Consider the following 25,556-nt stretch of genomic DNA (forward strand, 5'->3'; position numbering starts at 1 on the left):
GATCTGAAAATTTTGTAGTAGCTCAAATTGTATTTTTTTTAAGGCGATACTGACCCCGTTTTTTTTTTTGTCTAGACCAGAACTCAAGAAGTGTTGGTTGTAATATTATGTGGATAGCGTGGGGTCTTTATTTTTTCTGAAATGAGTCTCCTGTAGCATAATTATATATTTTTTTCTTATGGAAGTCGTGATGCTATAGAGCATTTCTATGGTGTGAGAAAGCCTTTAACATTTTGGGTGGCTGTGAGGATTTGACTGTCTCGATGAATGTTGGTGTGACCACCAAGGTTAACCAACCCTGTGCCAGTCACTTGTTTGGCACCGAAAGGGTTATCAGACCCCTTCTACTGTCACTAATCGGTCACAATCTAGCCACATCAGGCAAGCTTGTGACATAGTTCAGTGGGTGCAAGGGTTAACAACACTCTCTAGTCTGTACATTCGTCACAGCCTCCCTTGTAAGAATGACAATTTCATTGTTAAAACACAAGACCCTTATACATTTTTTTCCAATAGATCAGTACCTTTAAGTACCTTTGGCTGACATCAGAGAGACCTCACCCCCTTTGCAGGACTGGCTGCCTGAATGCACCAATGCCTATATGGTAACAGTTAGTCAAGTTGGACTTAGAAACTATTTATTAGGGGTTCTGGCACATCAAATAGAAATCATATGCTTACCTAACACAGCACACAGTTCTTCTTAAAAAACAAACAACTGTTTTTACCTCACAAACTAAAGAGACTTAACCCTTGGCAGCTAAATCATGAGGTATTCGTGACAGTTGGACGTTTGTCTAGAGTCTTGTTTCGTATCTATATGATGTGCCTTACTTTGTTCGTGTTGATTGGTGCTAAATATCACCTGGGTAGTAGATCTGCTGCTTGTCAGTACAATAAATTAGAAATTTAAATTTGGTAAAGTAACTAGGAAAATTCCTCAGAAAAAAAAGGGGAAGGGGGGGGGAATGGGGATTTTTTGTTTTTTTAAAGAAAAAGGTGCAAAGGTTTTTAACTGGGGTGTTGCCACGACGTGGCAGGAACACGCCTCCAGAGGTGGACTGGAGGCTGATAATGGCCTAACATCTACATTGTCTTGGAGGAATTAAAGTTACTAGGTCCTCTCCACTAAGGAGAATCGGCCTTGATGTGTGCAATGTGGAAATGTTTAAATTAAAAAAAACTTTTTGAACAGTACATATAAATTATAGACAGTAAGTAAATAGTATATAACAAATTGTAATAAGCAAAACTTAGCAAAACAACAGTAATAAACAGTTTCATTTGGTTTTAAACTCACAGATCCGAAGTGTCCCAGTTTGTTACCATACAATTGTTGGTAAAGGAAAGTTCTGAGAAGGTTTTTATCTTTTCAGGTGAGGTCTCTTGAGGTGGGTGTCTTTGTGCTGGACATTCTAGTGGATGACTTGCCAGCGACTTCAGACTAGGACCTTCATTGCGATTCAGGTTTCTGGGCCGTGAAGGTTTTTTTGGGAGCAGGTTGTGGAGGAGGGTCTTCTGGTGGTTGGATTTCTAGTTGCTTGCAGAAGGCACCTTGACAAGTATATCTTCTGCCGTTCTTGTTAACCTGTAGAGAGACGGGGAAGCCCCATCTGTAGGGGATTTTTAGTGATCGCAGATGTGTTGTCAAGCTGGCAAAGACTTTTCTTTGTTGCAGGGTCTTGATAGACAAGTCCTGGAAGATTTGTATTTGTGCTCCTGAGTAGAAGTTGGGCTGAGTCCTTGAGAAGTTGTATATTTTTTCTCTGTCTCTGTAGTTCAAAAATCAAAACAATGATGTCTCAAGGTGGTTGGTTTTACCCTGGCTTTGGGCAAAGTGCCCTATGTGCTATTTCTAGCTGGATCTCTTCAATGACCACCGAGCAGGCTATTGCTAGCAACTGAAACAGATTTTGAAGGTGCTCATGTATATCTTCTCCGAGACAGACTCTGGTAATCCCCTGAACCAGAGATTGTTTCTTCTTGTAAGATTTTCAGTGTCGTCTAGTTTGTTCTCTAGATCTGTGATTTGTGTTTGCTGATTTTCTATACCCTGAGACATTTCGGTCATGTCCTTGACAAGTTTAGCTCAGTCGTCTTCAAGTGCTTCAACTCTGAACCCTAGCTCATTTATTTCCCTCTTCAGGTCCGCACATTCCTCCTTAATGCATGTTTTGACATGGTTGATTAAAGTTTCCATAGCTTTCAGAGTGATCGGGCCGTCTTCTGGGTGCTTTATTGAGTCAAGCGGTGAAGCTTGTTGTGGGAGATCTTGTAGTTCTGCCAGGTTCTCTTCCTCACTGTCTACTCTTGTTTCTTCTGTGATATTCTTTCTCTCAAGGTTTTTAAAGTATGTATTCATTGAGCCAGAGTCATTGTGTGAGGATTTAGGCATTTTGTCTGCCTTTGGATTTCTGCAGTTCGCCATTTTGGCTGTTGCTGGCTTGGTTAAGCAGGGAGGTGTGATTTAAGGGCACCAAGTTTATGCAAGTGCGATGCGTGTACCTCTCACCACTTAGTATGCCTATCCTCAATTGGTCGTTTTAATATGTTGCTTGTCTGTGCACTGTGTTCTACTTGCTGTCACTTTTTACACTGAGTGGTAGCTTTGTGGTATGCTGTCTAGGCTAAGTACTGTAGAGAGGATTGCATCTGGATTATTAGATGGTGTTCATTTAGGCATTTGCCACTCAGAGTTAGTTAATTGTGGTGAGCTACTTGTTGGATCAGTTAAATCTGATTACCCCTTTTAGCAAATGAGGTACAAGCTTTAATTAAGGTGTGACATGTTTGTTTGCAATAAGATGGGCCCCAACTCCAAGTTAATCCTTGTGTGCCCTTATATATAGTACGCTGCCTCTGCAGCTATGCGTAGCAGGTTTAAAGCATACCTCTCCGCTTTTTCGTTATGTGGTCAGGAGGCGCTTAAGGCTTCAGCTTGTTATTCGCCCGGTACTACCAGCGGCACTACTCTTCTACCCTCTGACGCTCCATTTTGTTGGCGTGAAGAAGCTCCGCTAGTCGCCTGGTTAACTGGCGATGTGGTTATATGCCTGTTCGACTGGTTTTGAGGTCTGGAAACGGGTTCCCGCCATGTACATTAACGGAGCCTCAGGGAAGTGCGGCCATCTTAGACGGCTGCACGCTCCGCCCCCAATTTTGTATTACTTTATTTGTATTATATTATATTTGTTTTGCATTAGTCTTATTGCGACAGAGTGCTCTACATTTCCCCTACTAACATAGCCATTTAGCGCTGGAGACACTTTCTTTGTTTATATATATATATATATATATATATATATATATATATATATACTCTGTAATATACATTCATTGTTTATTTTGCCCACTTTTCCTATAATTCAATTCTGAAATTGTGAGCTTTTCAGTTCCTGTTAGAAATGGAAGTGCAGAACACTGTTATATTCCACACAGCCATTGGCTGCACACTCTAGTGACCTATTTATAACTGTCCCTAATTGGCCACAGCAGAGAAGGTAACCTAAGTAACAACATGGCAGCTCCCATTGTTTTATAGACACTAAAATTTCACATTTATTTTGTCAATATTTAAACAGCTAATGAAACTTTAAAAAACTTCTACATGTTATTCTCAGACTGATTGTTTCTTTGAATGAATGTATCATACTATCTAGCATTTAGGGCCAGATTACAAGTGGAGTGCTAATTAATGCTCCTGCTCGAGCGTTAATTGCATTAGAAGTAAATTGTTTTGCGGGCATTAGGTTGCGCTCGTATTATGAGTTAAAAGTAAACTGTTTTCGCTCGCTCGATAACCCAACAAGCACAAAAAGCCAAACTTAGAATTTTGTGTGCGCGTTTACGTATTCCACCATAGATGTCAATGGAGAAAAAAAGTTGAGAAAAAACACCCCACTCTTGCACAAACCAGATCTCATATTCTCATGTGCGCTAACCCGACATGAAAATATGAATATTTCACATTCCAATGTTCTTCACATAGAAGAATATGTTCTATTTTTTTCATAAATACATAAATATTTCTACATATATCTGATAGTATTTTGGTACAATATATATTTAAACATAATGTGTGTGTGTATACATATGTATTTATGTGTTTATATGTGGATATATATATATATACATATAAATACATAAACACAAATGTACACACATATAGACATTTGTATACATACATATACATATTTAGACAATTATATGTATGTATCCTTTGTCTGCCTTTTTTACCTCATATCTTTGAGCCCTTATAACTCTTGTGTGCAATATTCTTTAAAAATATTTGTTATTATATAGTGTTATTATAAGTGTAACTGTACTTTGAATTGTATTTTTGATGTGTTTTGTGCAACTTTTTCATATCGAAAAACGGTTAACCAGAGCTCTGAAGTCGCTGTAATTATTCTAGCGTAAATTGCGATTCCGCTCAAGCGATCATGTTTACCTTCAACTCGTAATACGAGCAATAAGCTCAACGAGCAAATAACACCCACAATAAACCCCTTATTGCAAACATTTGCGCTCCACTTATAGTCTGGCCCTTAGTGTTTAATGTCCCTTTAAAGATTGTTATTGATTCATATGTGCTTATTCCTTTGCAAATGGATTAAACTAATAACTAAAGTAAGCAACAGAACAGCAATGCATTACTGGGAGCTAGATGGGCATACCTGGAGAGCCAATAAGAGAAAAATGTGCATTGTCACCAATGTCCAGTTAGCTCCCAGAAGTGCATTGCTGATGATGAGCATATGTACAACAACATTCCAAGAGAACAAAGCCAATGTGTGATATTGGAAGTGAATTTATAACAGTCCTAAAATTACATGTTCTATCTGAATCATAGGGCTGCGCTTGTGCTGTCAAATTAGAAATACGTTTACTAGACTTCAGAAAACTCCCGTTGCGCGCAGAAAATAATTTGTTTATATAACGGTTCTTTATTATTTATATAGTGCTCAGTTTCCATTTAAAACTATAGTTCTTATATTTTCTGCTTCCCACATTGTTTCCTCTCCTATCACCTCTGTATCATATTGCAAATTCACAGATCACCCGATGACTCAGCCTCTCCTTTGGCTGAGGAGCAAGGAATCGTTGAGGTCAAGGCTACAAGGGAGTAGAGATTTAGGATTTTTAGTTGAAAAACAAAATCCCAGTGGACAGGAGTTTGTGCTCTTCTTCCGAACAAATATGGCTAAATATAACCTCTTCCAGCCACAACAGAAATGAATACTTCCATTCTCATCAGAAAATTTCTGTCTCAGCGTTTATTACTATAATCCTAATTTCCTTTGTGAATAACACACATTTAACCCTTATTTAAACTAAATCCCTTTAAACTACAGAGTATAAAATATTTTTAATTGCTACATCCTAAACCACAAATTAATTCAGGCAAATTGAATTTACATTCCCTAAAATTTGCCTGAAGCTCTAAAATTCTCCTTAACACATTTATAAAAAGGCTTTTCTTCAGTTACAATAATCACAAAAAAATGCAAAAACATTCACATAAAACTATTATGACACCAAAATTTTAAAATTTAAAAAACACATGTTTTTGAGATGTTTTTCATCTAAAACTTGTTTGTGGTGGAAACCTTTTTTGAGCAAATCCATTTGGGATTATGATTACTAAAAAAACAACAACAAAAACACAGTTATACTGGTTGAAAGGGACACTCCTCTACAAGACTGAAAGCTTTAGTTTATTAGAAATATAGCATCTGTTTAAAAAAAATGTAGTACATTTTAAATGCTGTATTATATAAAAAAACAAACATAGAAAAGTAACTAAAATATCAATTCAATGTCTATATAACAATTGTTGACAGAAATATTGTTTTGAATACATTTAAAATATTTACCTTCATATATCATTTCTCTCTTTTTATTAAAAAAAGCTTTTTATAGTGTACAAAAACATTGAACTCTTTAAATTTACAGCCAATCATTTTTGTTTATTTAGATTTAAAACCAACTAAAATAACCTTCTTTTTACTTTATTTGTTTAGAAAGTAATTATGAAGCTTCATTAATCATACAGAAGAAGATAAATTACTCACATACTTGAAACTGGAATTTTTAGAGAAATGTAAAATATTCATGCAGATACAAACACTGTTGGTAAAACAGACACTTGAAATGTGATTAAATATATTACTGGAAGCCAAACAAAACTAAAGATATTATATATAATAAATAAATCATAAAACTAAAAATAATAAGAAACAACTTGGTTTTATTTGTTTTTCAAAGAAATACAATTATAAAATGAGTAGCATTAAAAGTAATCTATGAATATTATAATTTATTTTTTGTGTACAGATGTTTTATTTTAAAACGATAACATTATTTATTAGCCCCAATTAAAAACTCTAAACATATAATCATCCAAAAAATACAAAAGTCAGTGCAGAACTTTCAAAACATTTTGGCTTCAGAGATTTAACAGTCAGTGAATAATAAGTACACAGGATGTGAATACCTAGATAGACTGTTATATGTAATTTTCTACCAAAATAGCTTCAAAAAGCTGCTTATTTATAACATAATTTATAACATTTTTGGAGTGTATGCATTAGTCTTATCTCAGTGTTTGTTTTGTAGCTTTAAAATGACTAAGGTTATTTCAGACATTTTTCAACTAAAGCTTTGTAAGACCACATCATTGTATGTTACAAAAAACTGAACTTTCTTTGTTTTATTTTCTCTAAGAATGTTCCATTTTTTGCAAATCTTTACCTACCTAGATTCACTATAATATTGTTTTTCCCTTAATGTGTTTCCCATTACTTTTTTTTTACCAGCTGCAGAGTATAAAATGTATGAGATTTGCCTTTTAAGGTTTATTTGTGTATATGAATTAGCTGATTGTATGTTTTGAAGCCACAACCTAATAAAATGGGTTGATCTTGTAGGTATAACCAGATCTCAATACTTTATCACATTGTGTACATATACCTGCTGTTTTATCTTATATCTGTCCATAAACCAATCATCAGTACTTGGAGAGAACAATGGCAAATTAACATTTTATTACCTTATCTCTTCTATACCCCACTGGGAGTGTAATTTCTTCTACTGGCTGTGTTAACATAGCTTGGCCTGAAGACCACAAACTTTCAGGATGGGTGGGGATACCACAGGCTAAATAAACAATTTCAAATGCCAATATAAGGGTAATAGAAATACTTGTAAACAATGAAATACACTCCAGCAGGTAAAGTGGATCATTGGGAACAAATTAAAGGGGATAAATATTTTGAGTAAACTGTCCCTTTAAGACTGGAATAGTCTCTCTAGTCTGTTTTTTGATGAATCCTTTCCTCATAAAATGCATAGAGTATACATTTAGTGAATCAATCTGCTACATAGAAAAGCACAACACTTATTAGTCCAGAGGGAAAATGGTACCAGTCCACTCGAAAATAGTAACAATTAAAAAAACTAAAAAAAAAAATCTAAATTTCTTGCCCTGTATACAAAAAGTATACACACACACACATATTTATTTTTATTTATATATATATATATATATATATATATATATAAAAACACACACATATATATATATATATATATATATATAAGACACACATATATATATATATATATATGACACGCGTATATATATATATATATATATATATATATATATATATATATATATATATATATATATACCAGAAACTATACAAAATAATAATATTGCAATATATTAAAAATTGCTAACTGAACAACGCACAATAAAATTAAATAAAATAGCAAATTAAATCAAATTGACTGTATTATATGGGCAACAAATAGCATGTATTAAAAACAATAGCCACAATAGTTAGAAAGCATCTAGATTCCAAACATTATCCAAAAAATGGATAAGAGTTACAGATCACAATATATCAGTACACAAAAAGTAAATAAAAGAGAAGCATATGAGCCAAATGAAGTTGTCAGTGCAGAAGAAACAAATAACCTCCTCTAGCTATACCGGGTAACATGTCATGATAATTGCATTTGGGGGGTTGGACTTGGTTGCAGTTATGAGGATGTCACATATTGGGGCTAATTTACAGTTATGTATAATTGCTGATGAGGAGCTGGGTTAGATGTGAGAAGGTTACAGTTAGACTCTGTTGAGCTGGAGGGTCAGGTCATGGTTAGATTTTATTTCACTGGGGCAGCTGAGGTGATTATAGAAGTACTTTAATGTAACATGAACGTCAAAACTAAACTTCCATGATTCAGATAGAGCACACAATTTTAAGAGTTTTTTTTATTTTCATTATTTTATTAAATGTACTTCATTCTCTTGGTATCCATTGTTGGAAAGCATACCTAGATAGGCTTAGGAGCAGCAACTACTGGGAGCAAGCTGGTGACTGGTGAATAGGCACATATGTCTTTTGTCATTGGATGACCAGAGATTTTCAACTAGGTCCACGTTGCAGGGACTAGACACATAGTAATATGCTCTTTTTATATGTTGATGCCTTTTTAAATCAGTTACACACATAGAATCTAAGTACTAGTGTTAGTCACTTACTTTTAATACACTAGGTCAAGGGAGATCTAAGGGTAAAGACATTTGAACTAGCATTGCAACCAACCACATATGCAGGTACTTACCTAAAATGATGGGCTCCTGCTACTTACCTTGTTTATAATACCAATTACATGTATCCTGCTGCACTTATCTGATATTTGAATGCAAGAACACAGCAGCACCACTTTTAGTCTCCAAAACCTTCTTTTATTCCATTCACATGGGTAGCAAAAAGTTCTGTTTTTACTTTTTGCTACCCATGTGAATGGAATAAAAAAGGTTTTGGAGACTAAAAGTGGTGCTGCTGTGTTCTTGCCTTCTGATATTGTCTTGGGGTAGTGGCAGTTAACCCCTCACAGCGTGCACGCACCTTGGGACATCTGTGCTGGATATTAGCTCTATTTGCGCTTATCTGATATCCCATGACAGCCTCACCAACAGTACCCGATGGGTATCCTGAGCCTGATGAGTCTTCTCTGCTTGATTTACCAGTGGCAGCTTATCTAAAACCTGCTTTACCTGCTGCACCTACCTAGTATCCCATGACAGCAATACTCACTGGGAATCCTGGGCATGCCGAGTGTCTTGCTTTACCTGCTGGACATTGTTCCTGCTTTCCCCTTGATATCTAAAGGCTCGACTGATCTCACAGGATAGCTGACCTTTGGCCTGTTCCTGGACTCTTGTTTGCCCCTTAGTACCTATTTGCTGGACTGATTTTATGGTACCTGACCTTTGGCCTGTTACTAAACTCTGCTCTTGTTTGCAGCTGGGTACCTCTTTGCTGGACTTATCTCACGGTATCTGACTTTGGCTTATTCCTGGACTCTGCTCTTGTTTTCCCCTTAGTACCTATTTGCTGGAATGATCTCATTTTTACCTGACCTTTGGCCTGTTACTGGACTCTGATCTTGTTTGCCCCTTGGTACCTATTTGCTGGAATGATCTCATTTTTACCTGACCTTTGGCCTGTTACTGGACTCTGATCTTGTTTGCCCCTTAGTATCTAGTTGCTGGAATGATCTCACGATACCTGACCTTTGGCCTCTTACTGGACTCTACTCTTGTTTGCCCCTTGGTACCTAATTGCTGGACTTATCTCACGGTACCTGACCTTTGGCCTGTTACTGGACTCTGCTCTTGTTTGCCCCTTGGTACCTAATTGCTGGACTGAACTCACGGTACCTAACCTTTGGCCTGTTACTGGACTCTGCTCTTGTTTGCCCCTTGGTACCTAATTGCTGGACTGATCTCATGGTACCTGACCTTTGGAATATGTTCCTGGACTCTGCTCTTGTTTTACGCTTGGTATTGACCAATTCTAAGTTTTTGTTTCTCTTGCTTAATTAAAGCCTTTTAAAGGGATATGAACATTATTTTGTGAATTAGACAGATCAAACCATTTTAGAAATGTTTCCAATTTACTTCTATTATCAAATTTGGTTAGCTCCCACGATATTCTATATTGAAGAGACACCAAGATAGGTGTCTGGAGCACAATGCAGGAAATAGTGCTGCCATCTAGTGCTCTTGAAAATGGATAACATTCTTGCAAAACTGCTCCAGAAATGGGCATGCTCCTAAGCATACATCCCTGCTTTTTCAACAAAAGATACAAAAAGAATAAAGAAAAATGATAATAAAAGTAAAATAGAAAGTTTTTTTATCATTTTAAGCTTTATCTTAAAATGTTTGGTTTCGTGTCGCTTAAAAAGACTTTTGGTTTCTGCACTTGAGTTCCACTCACTTTATCCCTCACATAGCAAGAGGCAGAAGTCCGTCTCTATTACTGTGTAGTTCTTCCCATAGAAAGTAATAGTTGTTGCTGTTACTTGGGAGATGCCAGATGATGGTTATCAGTTAATAAATTATCAGCAGGAGTTTAATCTGGCACATTGTGCACTTGCCAGAGACAGGAATGCAGTAACTGTGTAGGAACTAGCTCTTATAGGGGCAGAATCAACTCACTCTTCACCTATAGAACAAGACAGAGACTAGAAAACCTGGGGAAACTGTTCAGTCTATACTGCAGAGTCACAAATAATCTTCTCTTTATCCAATCAATTAAAAGAACTGGGAACTATATATTATATATGTTCTTGTAACATACGTTTAAATAAATATGCATTATATATTTATTGAAATAATTAATATTCGCAGGAGGGGGGCTTTTTTTTTCTTTTTTGTCAGCTGTACTGATTGGTTTGCATAAATGTATCAAGATTTATTTATGAAAAGGTATTTATTTTAGATTTTAAGTAGATTGTTTATTTGGTTATATTGGAAGTTTAATAGATATGCAACGTTTAATGTATAAGAAAGCCGTAACAGTGGCCGCAGTTTGTTTTTTTTTAATGTTATTTTATGTGTAAGAAGCCAGAGTCTGAACTCTTATCAAAAAGTTAAAGGGACTCAAAACCCAAATTTTTTCATTCGTTATTCAGATAGAGCAAATCATTTTAAACAACTCTCCAGTGTACTCCTATTATCTGATTTGCTTTATTCTCTCGTAATCCTTTGTTGAAGAAATAGCAATGCACATGGGTGAACCAATAACATGAGACATATATGTGCAGCCACTAATCAACAGCTCCTGAGGCTATCTAGATATGCTGCTTTTCAACAAAGAATACAAATAAAACAAATTAGATAATAGAAATAAATTGGAATGTTTTTCAAATTGCATGATCTCTCTAATTCTTGGGAAAAAAAACAAAAATCTTCTCTCATGATTCATGTAGAGCATGTGATTTATAACAGCATTCTAATTTACTTCTAATATCAGTATTTCTTTGTTCTCTTGGTATCTTTTGTTGAAAAGCAGTGATGTATACTTAGGAGCCTGCCCATTTCTGGAGCATTATATGGCAGTAGTTTTGCGAGAATGTTATTCATTTGCAAGAACGCTAGATGGCAGCACTATTTCCTGTCATTTAATGCCTAACAATGTATCTCTTCAACAAAGGATATTGTGGGAACAATGCAAATTTGATCATAGACGTAAATTTGATTATTTTTTTTTCCCTTTAAATGTATCCTCTCTCTGAATCACAAAAGATTAATATCCCTTAAATTAAGTGGTTCTTACATGATGATGCTCTTTTTCAGTTCCCTCAAAATACTGTTTTATAAAAATAAACAAAACCTGATTCTTGTCCAATGTGGCAGCTGTTTCATGTTAGTGTAGCTTTTGAGAATCTATCTGACTTGTGTTTTTTCAGTAAACTACTCATGAACTTTGCTTACAGTTGTAAAACACTGAGGCTGACTTTAACATAGCTGTGTTCTCTCTATTGCATGGATTTACTATGCTGCAAACAATTATATATAATCACACAACTCTGCATTTGAATGCCACAAAATAGTAGTGTATGTTGTGAGGGTGCGGCTATGGGGACATGGTGGGAGAGGTCTTAGTGCTCTGAAAATATTCAAGACATATGGTGGCCATTTTTATAAGGAAAATGTGGATTATTATTGACACTTTCCCTTATCAATATGGTGACCATATTGCCGCTTTAAAAAGGGACAGATATGAAAAATACATATGTCAGGGTTCTTATACAAAACATTTATTAAAACAGCCCTGATTACAGCCCTTACATATATATTTTTCATATGTGTCTCTTTTTAAAGCGGCAATATGGTCACCCTACTTATCAAATATAGTTGTGGTCCTGGCTTTTTAGGTAGGCTCAATCCATCTCAAGTGGTCCAACATAGAGTGATTTCTCCCTTTTTATGTAGAGCTTCACAGACTGAAGGGAAATTATATATTTTATGAGTATACTGACCACACAGCTATCTTTGGTCTGATTGGCCTGATGAATAAAAATCTGCAAGACACATTGTAGCCATTTTGGATAAGATAACTTATGGTTACAATTGGCACTTTTCCTTTATCAAAGATTGCCGTTTGGTCAGTGCACTCAGAGCTCATAACAGGTATTATTGTGCTTCAACCTGTGTGGAAACACTATTAAAAAAAAAAAATAATACATAGAAATAGACTTCTTAAAGGGACAAGAAACCCCAAATTTTTCTTTCATGATTCGGATAGAGAATACAGTTTTAAACAACATTCCAATTTGCTTCTATTATCTAATTTGCTTCATTATTTAGGTATCCTTTGTTGAAGCAATAGCAATGCCTTTGGTTAAAGGGATAATAAACTCAAACATTTTCTTTTATGATTCAGATAGAACATACAATTTTAAACAACTTTCCAATTTACTTCTATTTACTTCTATTATCAAATTTGCTTCATTCTCTTGTTATCCTTTGCTGAAGGAACAGCTTTGCACTACTGGCAGCAAGCTGAACACATCTAGTTAGCCAATCACAAGAGACAAATGTGTGCAAGCACCAATCAGCAGCAGCTCCCACTAATGTATGATATTTGCATATTCTTTTACAACAAGGGATACTAAGAGAACGAAGCACATTTGAAAATAGAAGTGAATTTAAAAGTGTCTTAAAATAACATGCTCTATATGAATCATGCAGGTTTAATTTTGACTTTCCTATCCCTTTAAGCCAATAACACAAGGCATCTATGTGCAGCCACCAATCAGTATCTACTGAGCATCTTTAAAAATACTTTTCAAAACAGAATATCAAGATATGGAGCATATTAGATAATAGAAGTGAATTGGAAAGTGGTTTAAAATCGCATGCTCTTTCTAAATCATGAAAGAAAGAAAAAAATGTGGGATTATGTCCCTTTAAGAAAATGACAGGATAATGCCAGTACAACATATGTACTGTTCTGATCCTGGGATCCATATATACTCTGAATCCTGTTGTTCAGGAACTATTTCCATAGCTTTTCTCTCTGTTTTTCTATGTTACCTTTTCTTTATTCCTGTTATCCTCTTTATCATCTGTTATTTCCACATCACCACATCATAGCGTTTATTCAAACTCCCAACTGTCCAAAGTACTTTTTTTTTTTAAATGATTGGAAAAAAAGGCTGCCAAAGTCACTCAATGTTAAAAGGACAGTCTACTTGAAATGTTTTATTGTTTTAAAAAGATAGATAATACTTTATTACCCATTCCCCGGTTTTGCATAACCAATACAGTTATATTAATTCACTTTTTACCTCTGTGATTAACTTGTATCTAAGCCTCTGCAGACTTCCCCTTTATTTTAGTTCTTTTGATAGACTTGCAATTTAGCCAATCAATGCTGACTCATTAATAACTCCACTGGAGTGAATACAATGTTATCTATATGTCACACATGAACTAGTCCTGTCAAACTGTGAAACACTGCCAAAATGCACTGAGATAAGAGGCGGTTTGAAACCCAACATTTTTCTTTCATGATTTAGGTAGAACATACAATTTTAAAAAACTTTCTAGTTTACTTCTATTATCAAATTTACTTCATTGTCCTTGTATCATTTGTTGGAGGAGCAGTAATGCACTACTGGTTTCTAACTGAAAACATAGGTAAGCCAATGGCAATGTGTATATATATATATATGCAGCAACCAATCAGCAGCTAGAACCTAGGTTATTTGCTGCTCCTGGACTTTCCTAGATCAACCTTTCAGCAAAGGTTAAAAAGAGAAGGAAACAAATTAAATAATAGAAGTAAATTGGAAAGTTGTTTAAAGTTGCATGCTCTGTCTAAATAATGAAAGAAAAAAATTTGGGTTTTGTTTTAACTTAGTTTATATAAGGAGATTAAGCACAGGTCTTCATAATTGTAAACTTTATTCAGAATCTATACACACACACAGTCACACACTATGCAAGAGGCACTTCCTGACTCTACCATTGTGCACATAACAACAGGTTGATATGGTTCATACCAACTGATAATCTCAATATCACACATTTCCCTTATTCTTTTCTTTTTAAACAACAGACAACTTAAAGTACATTTTTTTAACTGTAGTCTATGTGAAAAAACTTCAGTCCCTTTTAACATTGTTCAATGAGTCAATTATGTTTTTTCAATATATCGACCTGACCTTGTTTGCATTGCATCACTGGCAGGCAAGTCAGTCGAGCTTTGCAAAGTTTCTCTGGCATCTTCATTCTCCAGCTGCAATGGAGTGTTCAATGTATCCTCACATGTTTCCTTCACTGTCGAATTGTTGTGAACTAATGGAATATCCATCAAATGTCTACGATTCCTACATAAACATTGCCCATCATTGGTTTGAACTACATACGATCTTGAACAATATTGCTGGATAACAATCCCTTCAGTATTCCAGCTTTGCAGCTCTGTCATAGTATTCTTTCCTTTTTTCTCTGAGTTTCTAATTGTTTTCTATTACATGTTTTTCTGGGAATTCATAGGTACTGGCAAAAACCCTAAACTCTCTACAATTGAATTGAGGACCATTGTCTGATATTATTACTCTTGGTATGCCATGTCTCGCCAAAATTGCTTTTACTTTTTTGTTCACTGTACTTGCAGACTCATCTTCCAATAATGCTATCTCTGGGTAATTAGAGAAGTAATCCATTACTAAGATATAATGCTGATTTTTGAAAACAAACAAGTCAATTCCTAACTTTTCCCTGGGTGCCAACGGGAAGTCCGTATCCAGTATAGGTTCTTTAGGTAACTGAGGTCTGAATTTTTGGCAAGTCCAGCATTGAGTGATCATTGTCTCAATGTTTTAATTCATGTTTGGCCAGTACAAAATGTCTCTAGTTCGTCTTTTTGTCTCTTCTATACCTGAATGACCTTCATGTAGTCTTTTCAGTATGTGACTTTGCAAACTCGCTGGTACAATAATCTTTTGTCCTTTCAAAAGTACCCCTTTTATCAAAGAAAGTTCAGAAATGTATGGTCTATACAGTGATGGTATTAGTGTCTTATATTTGCCACTAGAAACTGCTTTATTCACTTGACTTAAACGAGCATCTGTTTTTGTAGCCTGTTCTATTGCTGCCCACATTGCATGACTAAACAGGGCTGTCTTCAAGATCAGATTGACGTGAACAGTCACCTCTTTCTGCAACTGTAAGTCCTCATTGCTAAATGGTAAGTATGCTTGTGACAGAGCATCCGCTACCACCAACTCCTTGCCAGGTATAAAGTCCAAGGTGAAGTCATACCTTTGAAGTCTCAGCAGCAAACATTGGATTCTAGGAGATGCATCTATCAAGCCCTTTTGGTAGATGTGAATCAAAGGTTTGTGATCAGTTTCTGCTGAAAATACTCTACCATACAAATAAACATGACATTTTTTAAATCCTTAAACTAGTCCCAGTGTTTCCTTTTCAATTTGAGTATATGATTTCTCTGTATCTGTCAATGCCCTAGATGCATAAGCCACAGGCATCCATCCCGAGCCTTGATTTTGAAATAGAACTGCTCCCAATCCATTCTGTGAAGCATCAGTTGACAACTTTGTTTTTGCTGTTGGATCAAAGAATTGTAGAGTTGGTGCAGTAGTAAGCATTTCCTTCAAAAACTTCCATTCTTTCTGGTGATCCTCTGACCAATCCCAGGTATAGTTTTTTTTTAGTAGTTGTCGCATTGGTACAGTTTTGTCTGGTAAATTAGGTATGAACTTGCCAAGGTAATTCACCATTTCTAGTAAGCGTTGTATATCTTGCTTATTTTTTGGCTGTGGCATTTCTATAACTGCCTTAATCTTTTTCATGTCCGGTAAAACAGCACCTCCAATGAGTTGTTCTCCCAAATATTGAATTGAAGTTTTTCTGAATTGACACTTTGTCTTATTGAACTTCAGATTATTCTCCTTAGCAACATCTAAGACCATCTTTAGTCTTTCATCATGTTCTTGCTGAGTTTTATCCCAGATCAGAATATCATCAATGAATACGGTTGTGCCTGGTATTTGTTCAAGAAGTTGCTGCATGGTACTATGAAACACTTCTGGTGCTGAACACAAGCCGAAGGGCAGTCATTTGTAACAGTACCTCCCATAGGGAGCATTGAAAGTGCAGAGTTTAATTTTTTCCTCATCCAGTGGAATTTGCCAAAATCCTGATGATACATCCAGTTTACTGAATACAGTTGCTCCACTTAGCTCCTCAAGCAATTCTGGTTTTGTTGGTAAGTGGAAGAGTGTTCTCTTAAGATGCTTTTATTCAGTTCCTTGGGATCAATACAGATTCTGAGACCCCCATCCGGTTTTTCCACCAACACCATAGAATGAACCCATTCAGTAGGTGTCTTGATTTTCTTTATAATACCTTTTTCCTCCATCCTAGCAAGTTCCCGTTTAAGACGATCCCTGGAACATTTCGCATGGCATGCACTACTGGACGTGAACCTTCTTTTAGTTGTATTTTATGTTGCATTGGAAGACATCCTATCCCTTCAAATACTTCAGCATAGTCTTAAATGTTCTATGTCCTCTTCTTTATTAGTTCCACCAATGGCATTTACCCTTTTAATCAGTCCAAAAGTTTCACACATTTGAAGACTCAGAAGATCTGTTTTTTTTTTCCTGGAACTACCAGAATGTTCATTTTATGCATTTGATTTCCATATTCCAGGAACACACTGCCAAGCACTGGGAACAAATCCCTATTATATGTCTTTAGTTTAACTGAGCTTTTCAGAAGTTCTGGTTTGTTCTTCAGTTGGTGATATTTGCTCTCAGGCATCAAATTAGCTTGTGCACCTGTATCTACTTTGTAAGCAATATTAGTGCCATTTGTAATAGCTGCAATGACCCACCCTTATCTGTAGCTTTGGTTAAGTCAAGTATTCCAACAAAGAATTCCTCTGATTCCTCACTTTCTGACTGGTCAACAATGTGGACCGTTTTATAGCGTTACACATCTTTTGAAAGTGATTCTTTTTTCCACATTTTCTGTAGATTTGTCGATAATCCTGACATTGTCTTATACCATGCTGCTTTCCACATTTGGCGCATAGCCAGTTTGATACAGGCTGTAAATTTGCTGTTTGTGTGATAAAACTTTTTCCCCACTGTAACTGCCATTACTGGTGTTGCTGCTGTACTGTGGCAGAGCGTGCGCACTTGTTCCTGTGCTGGCTCTGCCTTTTCCAGTATTAAATCTTTCTCTCCGAGCAAGCGTTCTTTAACCCTTATATTTCTGCAGCCCATGACTAACTGGTCTCTAATTAATGAGTTACACATTGCTCCATAATTACATGATCTACTCTTCAGTTTTAAGTCAGTTACATACTCCTCCATAGTCTCTGTTTCATTCTGCATTCTACATCTCGAAAGACACCTTTCATAGGTTTCATTGCGTCTAGGTACACAGCACTGTTTAAATTTGTCTAAAACAACCTGATAAACATCCCTTTCTTCATCTGTAAATGTGAAGGTGTTGTATACATCTATTGCTGCTGATCCTGCTACAGTCAGAAAAAGTGCAATCTTTTGTTCATCATCTTGCTCCTGAGCTCCTATAGCTCTAACATATAGCTGGAATATTTGCTTAAACCTCTGCCATGCATCTTCCATATTACCAGTCATTTTCAATTCTGGTGGAGGATTTAACTTTTCCATCTTAATGTTACTGATTCTAGATTTATTTTCTTCTGAATTATGCATTATTAATATAAAAGTCTGTAGTGCTGTTGGAATCACAGGCAATTGTACAAGTTATGACGCACTTACTCAGTTCATGAGAAGAAGCTGTAGTTACTCTGCCAGAGCCTTGACTCTCACTCTTTCAATTTGCTGCAAAGATTTCTTATGGATTCCTCAGAGTCCTTGCTTGTCAGTTCAGATGGAAGCAGGGAAGTCCTTATTATGACACCATGTTTTATCTTAGTTTATATAAGGAGATCAAGCACAGGTCTTCATAACTGTAAACTTTATTCAGAATCTATACACACACACACACTGTGGAAGAGGCACTTTCTGACTCTACCATTGTGCACATAACAGGTTGATATGGTTCATACCAACCGATAATCTCAATATCACACAGGTTTCATATCCCTTTAAGAGATCAAATAAAATGTGATGATAAAAGTAAATTGGAAATTTTTAAATTGCATGCCCTTTCTGAATCATGAAAGTTTAATTTTGACTTGACTGTCCCTTTAACTAAATCAGGTGGGTTGAATGTCAAACTATTCTCAGGAAGGTGACTTGTTAGAAAATCTCACTGTCTTGGAAATTAGCTAAGACTTGTAACAGACAACAACAATTTTCCATCACCTGGTAAGGATTACTGAAAGTCGTTTGTAAGGAAAACAGGTTGTACAGTCTATGAACTTTCTTACCGCAAGCTTAACCGTGGTATCCAAAAGGCAACCTATGGTCGTGGCACAGCTTAATAAACAGAGCCCGTCTGGTCAATGTGTTTGAAGTTGCTAAGCAGACCTCCGCTATCATATAGCTGCGTTGCCATTCTGCTCTGGAGACCCAATGCGAGGGCAACAGGTCACCGCGCTCCTCCTCCCAGCTCCAAGGGTTAATCAACAGAGACTTCTGGCACATGTGGTCTCTATCCTGGCCAATCACAATCCACAGTTTCACAGCGATTGGAAAAAAGCACACCTTTGTCTTTGTGATGGGGCACGGAATGCAGAACTTGCCAGGTTCCCTTATCTAATCTAGAACATATGAATTCCAGCCTCCAAATTCTGCATAAAAACTTTATTCTTTCCACATATGGTCCAGGATAAACAATACAACATTTCAGGCCTTTACTAGGCCCTTAGTCGTGTATCACAATCCACAACAGGTTAAGCTTGAATCCATACCAGCAATAGCGGTAAAACCAAAGGAATAGACACAGACCTGGTTCCGGGGGTAGGAAGGGAAGTATCTAAGGAAAGAAAGGGACTCCTTGCAATCCCAATGATGAGATATCAGAAAAAAAAGAAAAGAAAATCCTGGAAACTTCCATAGTGTATAAGTAAAACCAGCTTTATTTGATACAAGTTAAAATGAGCACACCGAGAACAGTGAGTGCTGACTGGTGCTATGCGTTTCGGCTAGTGCCGTAGTCATAGACCTGACAATTTGTTAGCCAGCTGTGTTTAAAAACCCTTTCAAGTGATTTTATTGGTTAATTGTAAAAAGAAGTAAATCACCTCCTACAATATATTTAAACATACTTGTTCAATAACAGTGTCATTTGCAGCTGGAAACAACTTAGAGCAAATAGAAGATTATAGAAAGTTAATGGAATCTTAACATATAAATGAATATCAGACTATCGTTTGTACAAAATGATACAAGGTTATACATCATAATACTTATTAAATAAAAAAAAAGATTATTAGATAGATCACACAACTTCAACCAGATAGAAATGTAAGATATTTACATATAGTTTACAAATGGATAAGCAATTATTTGTCAGAGGTCACATTAACTCATCAAAATAATGATAATAATAATAATACCTCTACCTATAAATATTCAAGGGGGTAGACAATCTAGAGTATGACGCAATTTTACACTGGAGAAGTAGGAATTAACTTACTTATAATAATAATTAGAAGTTTTAGAATATATGCTATATGTGATAAATAGCGTGCAAATATATTGACATGATTAATCTATTTCCAGTGATTTATTACATTATACTCAGAATTGAAGCCCCTAGGTACCTGGGTTTTTAGCTTGAAAATCCAGAATACCTCTTGTCTGGTTAATAACTGTTACCTGTCCCCACCTCTTTTGGGACACCTCACAACTTCAATAGCTCTCCATTTAAAGTTATCATTTAAAGTTATCCACACATTTATTGGGTTGATCCAAGAAATGTATGGATAAAGCAAAGCAGCGCTTTTCATTGGAAATATACCCCAGATGTTCACGTATATGTGATCTAACATTCCTAGTGGTCATGCCTACATATTGCATTTGATGTTGGGTACAACACATGAATAAAAATCACTACCTGTAGTTAGAAAATCACACCATTTGCACCTAGAGCTGCCACATTTAAAAGTATCATTGGAGCTAAGCCAAGAGCTTGCAGAGGATGCCATGGGAAGTTGGCTTGGGGAAAGTATATTGCCCAAAGTCAAGTTTTTGGAAAAAACACACTTACAACCACCGTCCACAACTTTCTTTAAATCCTTATCACCGTATAATAACGGAAAAGATTTTTTCACAATTTCACAGATAGTATAAAATTCTGTGGAGTATTTGGTGATGAAGAGTGGCTGTCTATCTTGTTCTTTTTTAGGTTTAGGTATAAAGGTATCTGACCTATCCAGTGTGGAGAGTTGTTTAGACACTTTTGTTTAATAGATGTTTAGAGTACCCTCTATCCTTAAAAAGTTGTTCAAGGACTTGGCTGTCCTTTTCAAATTCTTTGTTATCTGTACATATCCCTTTGGCCCTAATGTACTGCCCTTTTACAACACCTTTAAACACGTGGGTAGGGTGAGCACTTTTGGTGTGTAATATAGTGTTCCCCGATATGGGTTTGCAGAATAAGCAGATATTGTTCTTGTTTGATTCAACCATCCCTGTCAACTTCAAATCTAGAAAATTTGTGCTGTTTTTATTCCACTCATATGTGAATTTCTCTCCAAATCATCTCCATTAAAGGGCCACTAAACCCAAAATCTTTCTTTCATGATTCAGATAGAGAATAGAAATTTAAACAACATTACAATTTACTTCCATTATTTATTTTGCTTAATTTTTTAAATATCCTTAGTTGAAGAAAAAGAAATGCACATGGTGAGCCAATCACACGATGCTTCTCTGTGCAGCAACCAATCAGCAGCTAGTGAGCATATCTAGATATGCTTTTCATCAAAGAATATCAAGAGAATAAAACAAATTAGATAATATAAGTAAATTAGAAAGATGTTTAAAATTGCATTCTCTTTCTAAATCATAAAAGAAAAAATGTGGGTGGCATGTCCCTTTAAGGAGATCAACAAATTTAATTGCTTGTTCCTTGCCTGACCCCCAAGTAAAGATAAAGTCATCTATAAATTGTCGTTAAAAAAAAATACTGGTCTGGTGTGGGTTACTATCTGCATAAACAAAGGAACTCTCTATCCAACTCATGAAGATGTTGGCATAGGAGGGCGTGAATTTTGCGCCCATTGCTGTTCCCTGTTTCTGCAGATAGTAATCCCCTTCAAAAAAGAAATAGTTGTGATTCAAAAGAAATTGGGTGACCTACAATACATACTGTATGGTAGAATCATCCATCCCACTATAAAGCTCTAAGCAATTTTGGAGGGCAAATAGACTCTTTTCGTGTGACATACTTGAATAAAGTGAGATGACATCAACTGTCAGCCAACTACAGTTATTATCCCATTTCACATCTTGTAATAGACTCAATGGGGCATATTTATCAAGCTGCTCTATAACCTGTCCGCCTGCTCTGAGGCCGCGGACAGAAATCAACCTGATCGAATATGATCGGGTTGATTGACATCCCCTGCTAGCGTCCGATTGGCCGTGAATCTGCAGGGGGTGGCATTGCACCAGCAGTTCACAAGAACTGCTGGTGCAATGATAAATTCAGACAGTGTATGCTCTGGGCATTTATTGATGTGCAGCGTACATGATCCACTATTTCTGATCATGTCCGCTCGCACCATAATAAATAGGCCCCAACAAATGAGTAGTTTTTTCGAATATAAGATGGCATGTTAACAACAAATTTTTGTAGAATATGGTCTAGCCATTCGGACTGGGGTTCCAATAAGGACCCTATACCAGATACAATGGGTCTACCCCTAACCTGTTCTAAACTCTTGTGGACCTTCGGTAGATGATGAATATAGGAGTAACTGGATTGTCTACCAAAAGGTAGTGTGCTGTATCTATATTCATAATTCCAAGATATACTCCATCATCTACCAAGGATCGCAATACTTTCTGAAATTGTCTAACGGATTACCATGTAAGATAATGTATGTGTTCTCATCTCTCAATAGACGAATAGCTTCTTCTACATATTGGGATCTGTCAAGAACAACTACACTCTCTCCCATATTCAATTTGAGTATGACTATAGTCTTATGTTCCTTTAGGGAATCAATGGCTTGTCTTTCCTGTTTGGTTAAATTTAAATTTGAGCGAGAACTACTATATGACAATGAGGTAAGATCCTCTAACACACATTTATGATGCAGTTCCAATGCTTTACCTCTATTATGAATGGGGTAAAAATTGGACTGTTTTTTAAGTTTAGGGTAATGTACTTTTCCAACTTGATTTTCATTGTGAATAGAAGTCTGCTCCAATTTTTCTAAGGACCTAATGGCACATGCATCAAAGTAGGTCAAATCATATTGTCCCTGCGGGGCGCCATTCTGCATCAAATCCTCGGTCATCAATGAATTGTCACTCTTGAAATGTTTCATGATGTTCAATTTTCTTATAAATTTATTTAAATTGAGTATATGATGAAAGCTGCTAGTGGGGCAAAATCCTAAGCCATAGCCAAGTACCTTCAGTTCTATGTGTGTGAGCTGATATGAGGAAAGATTGATAACATTAGCCACCTTTTTATGGTTCTGTTCCCTTAGAACGTATATCTGTGTTGGCTTTTTGTTATCTTGGTACTCCTGCCCCCCCCCTTCCGATTGTTTCAGTGCAGTGTGAAAAACCTGAGTCTTAGGTTTACCTTGTGGTGCCCGTTGTGTTAAAAATAATGCCGGACCTTGTGCTGAAGCAATGGGTAGTGGGGTCTGTTGTTGATTTATCACTTTCTGGGATCTGAATTTTGCGGCTGTACATTAACCATTGTTATTTCTAGTTCTCTCAAATCAGGATCTGCCAAGTAATCTGTTTCATACTTAGAACTAGAGGTATCCTCTGCAGACTGTCCAAACCAATTTTTTTTTTTAGCCAATCGAAATATGTAAAAGGGGTACCCTGCATTGAATCCTAAGTGTGTGGCAGATGATCACATGAAGAGGACCTCCACATCGTACTGAAGGACCTCTGCCTGGACCTCCGCCTCTGCGTATTGACTGCTCCGCCTGATGATGAAGAAGATGCAGGGATGAAGAAGATGCCGATCCTGTGATGGATGAAGATGGAGCCGTCTGGATGAAGATGCTTTGCCGCTGGGATGAAGATCTTTTGCTGGACTTCAGCAACTGTAAGTACCGATTTTGGGTAAATGTTAGGTTTTTCTTTTTTTTCTTTTTTTAGATTAGGGCTTTGGGCCTAAAAAGAGCTGAATGCCCTCTTAAGGGCAGTAAAAGCTGAATGTCCTTTTAAGGGCAATGTCCATACAAATACCCTTTTCAGGGAAATGGGTAGATTAGATTTTTTTAGTTAGGTTTGTTTTTTAGGGTTTGGGGGGTGAGGGTTTGTAATGTTAGGGGTGTATGTTTTTATTTTTTAGCAAAAGAGCTGTTAACTTTAGGGCAATGCCCTACAAAAGGCCCTTTTAAGGGCTATTAGTAGTTTATTATAGAATGAATGCCTTTTCGGGGCAATGGGTAGATTAGGTTTATTTTTATTTGTGGGTTTGGGGATGGGGGTTTGTAATTTTAGGGGGTGTTTGTTTTTCTTTTTTTTTCAAAAGAGCTGTTAACTTTAGGGCAGTGCCCTACAAAAGGCCCTTTTAAGGGCCCTTGGGAGTTTATTATAGATTAGGGGTTTTATACTTTTGGGGTGTTTTTTTTTTAACGGAATAGGAATAATTGTTTTGGATAATTTTGTTTGCTATTTTTTGTAATGTTTGTTTTTTTTTTTTTTGGAATTTTAGTGTTTATTATTTTTTGTAATTGTAGTTTTAATTTTTTAGTAATTTTTTTTTTTAGAAATGTTAGGTTTTTTTATTTTTAGTAATGTAAGGTTTTATTAGTGTAAGCTTAGGTTTTATTTTTATTTCACAGGTAAGTTTGTATTTATTTTAACTATGTAGTTAGTAAATAGTTATATTGTAGCTAGCTTAGGTTTTATTTTTATTTCACAGGTAAGTTTGCATTAATTTTTAAATAGGTAGTTAGTTAATATTTGTAACTTTAATTTAGGTCTATTTTGATTATGTTCAAGTTAGAGGGTGTTGGGTTTAGGGGTTAATATAGTTTAATTTCGGTTGTTGTGATGTGGGGGCCGGTGGTTTAGGGGTTAATAGGTTAAGTTAATGTCGGCGATGTCGGGAAACTGCGGTTTAGGGGTTAATAGGTTTAGTTAGTGTTGGCGATGTTGGGGGGTTTAGGGGTTAATAGGTTTAGGTAATGTTGGTGATGTGGTGGGTGCGGTTTAGGGGTTTATAGGTTTAGTTAGTGTCGGCGATGTCGGGGAACGGCAGTTTAGGGGTTAATAGCTTTATTAGTAGTTTAGTTAGTGTCGGCAATGTGGGGGTGTGGTTTAGGGGTTAATAGGTTTAGGTAGTGTTGGCGATGTGGGGTGTGTGGTTTAGGGGTTAATAGCTTTATTTAGTGTTCGCGGTGTGGGAGGCGGCGGCGGTTTTAGATAATTTTGTTTTGGCAATCGCCGGAAAATTAGTTATGTTAAATTAAATCTTTTTTTCTGATCCATTCTTTATTTATATGCATTGTTCTATTCTAAACTTCAGAATAGAATAATGCACATGAATAAGAATGGATCTGAAAAAAACGAACAAATCCGAACAAACTTAGCTAATTTGCCGAAATTTTTTTTTTTTAAACTTAACTAAACTAATTTGCTGAAACGAAATTATTTATTTAACTAATGAAAACGAAACAAAACAAATTTTTTAGCGTCACACATGTCTATTTGAAATAAGAAAAATGGTATCTCCATTATAGATTACTAGTCCTAAAGCCCGTTCACACGGGCCATTTTTTGCAGTACATCGGTCCCACCCCTTGCTCTCTCTCCCTTGCCCTCTCTTTTGCTCTCTCTCTCCCCCTCTCTTTTGCTCTCTCTCTCCCCCTCTCTTTTGCTCTCTCTCCCCATCTCTTTTGCTCTCTCTCTCCCCCCTCTCTTTTGCTTTCTCTCCCCCTCTCTTTTGCTCTCTCTCCCCTCTCTTTTGCTCTCTCTCCCCCTCCTTTTGCTCTCTCTCCCCCCTATTGCTCTCTCTCCCCCTCTTTTGCTCTCTCCCTCTCTTTTGCTCTCTCTCTCTCCCCCCCTCG

This window comes from Bombina bombina, chromosome 6 (genome assembly GCF_027579735.1).
Source record: "Bombina bombina isolate aBomBom1 chromosome 6, aBomBom1.pri, whole genome shotgun sequence".
In the NCBI taxonomy this organism is placed as follows: Eukaryota; Metazoa; Chordata; class Amphibia; order Anura; family Bombinatoridae; genus Bombina; species Bombina bombina.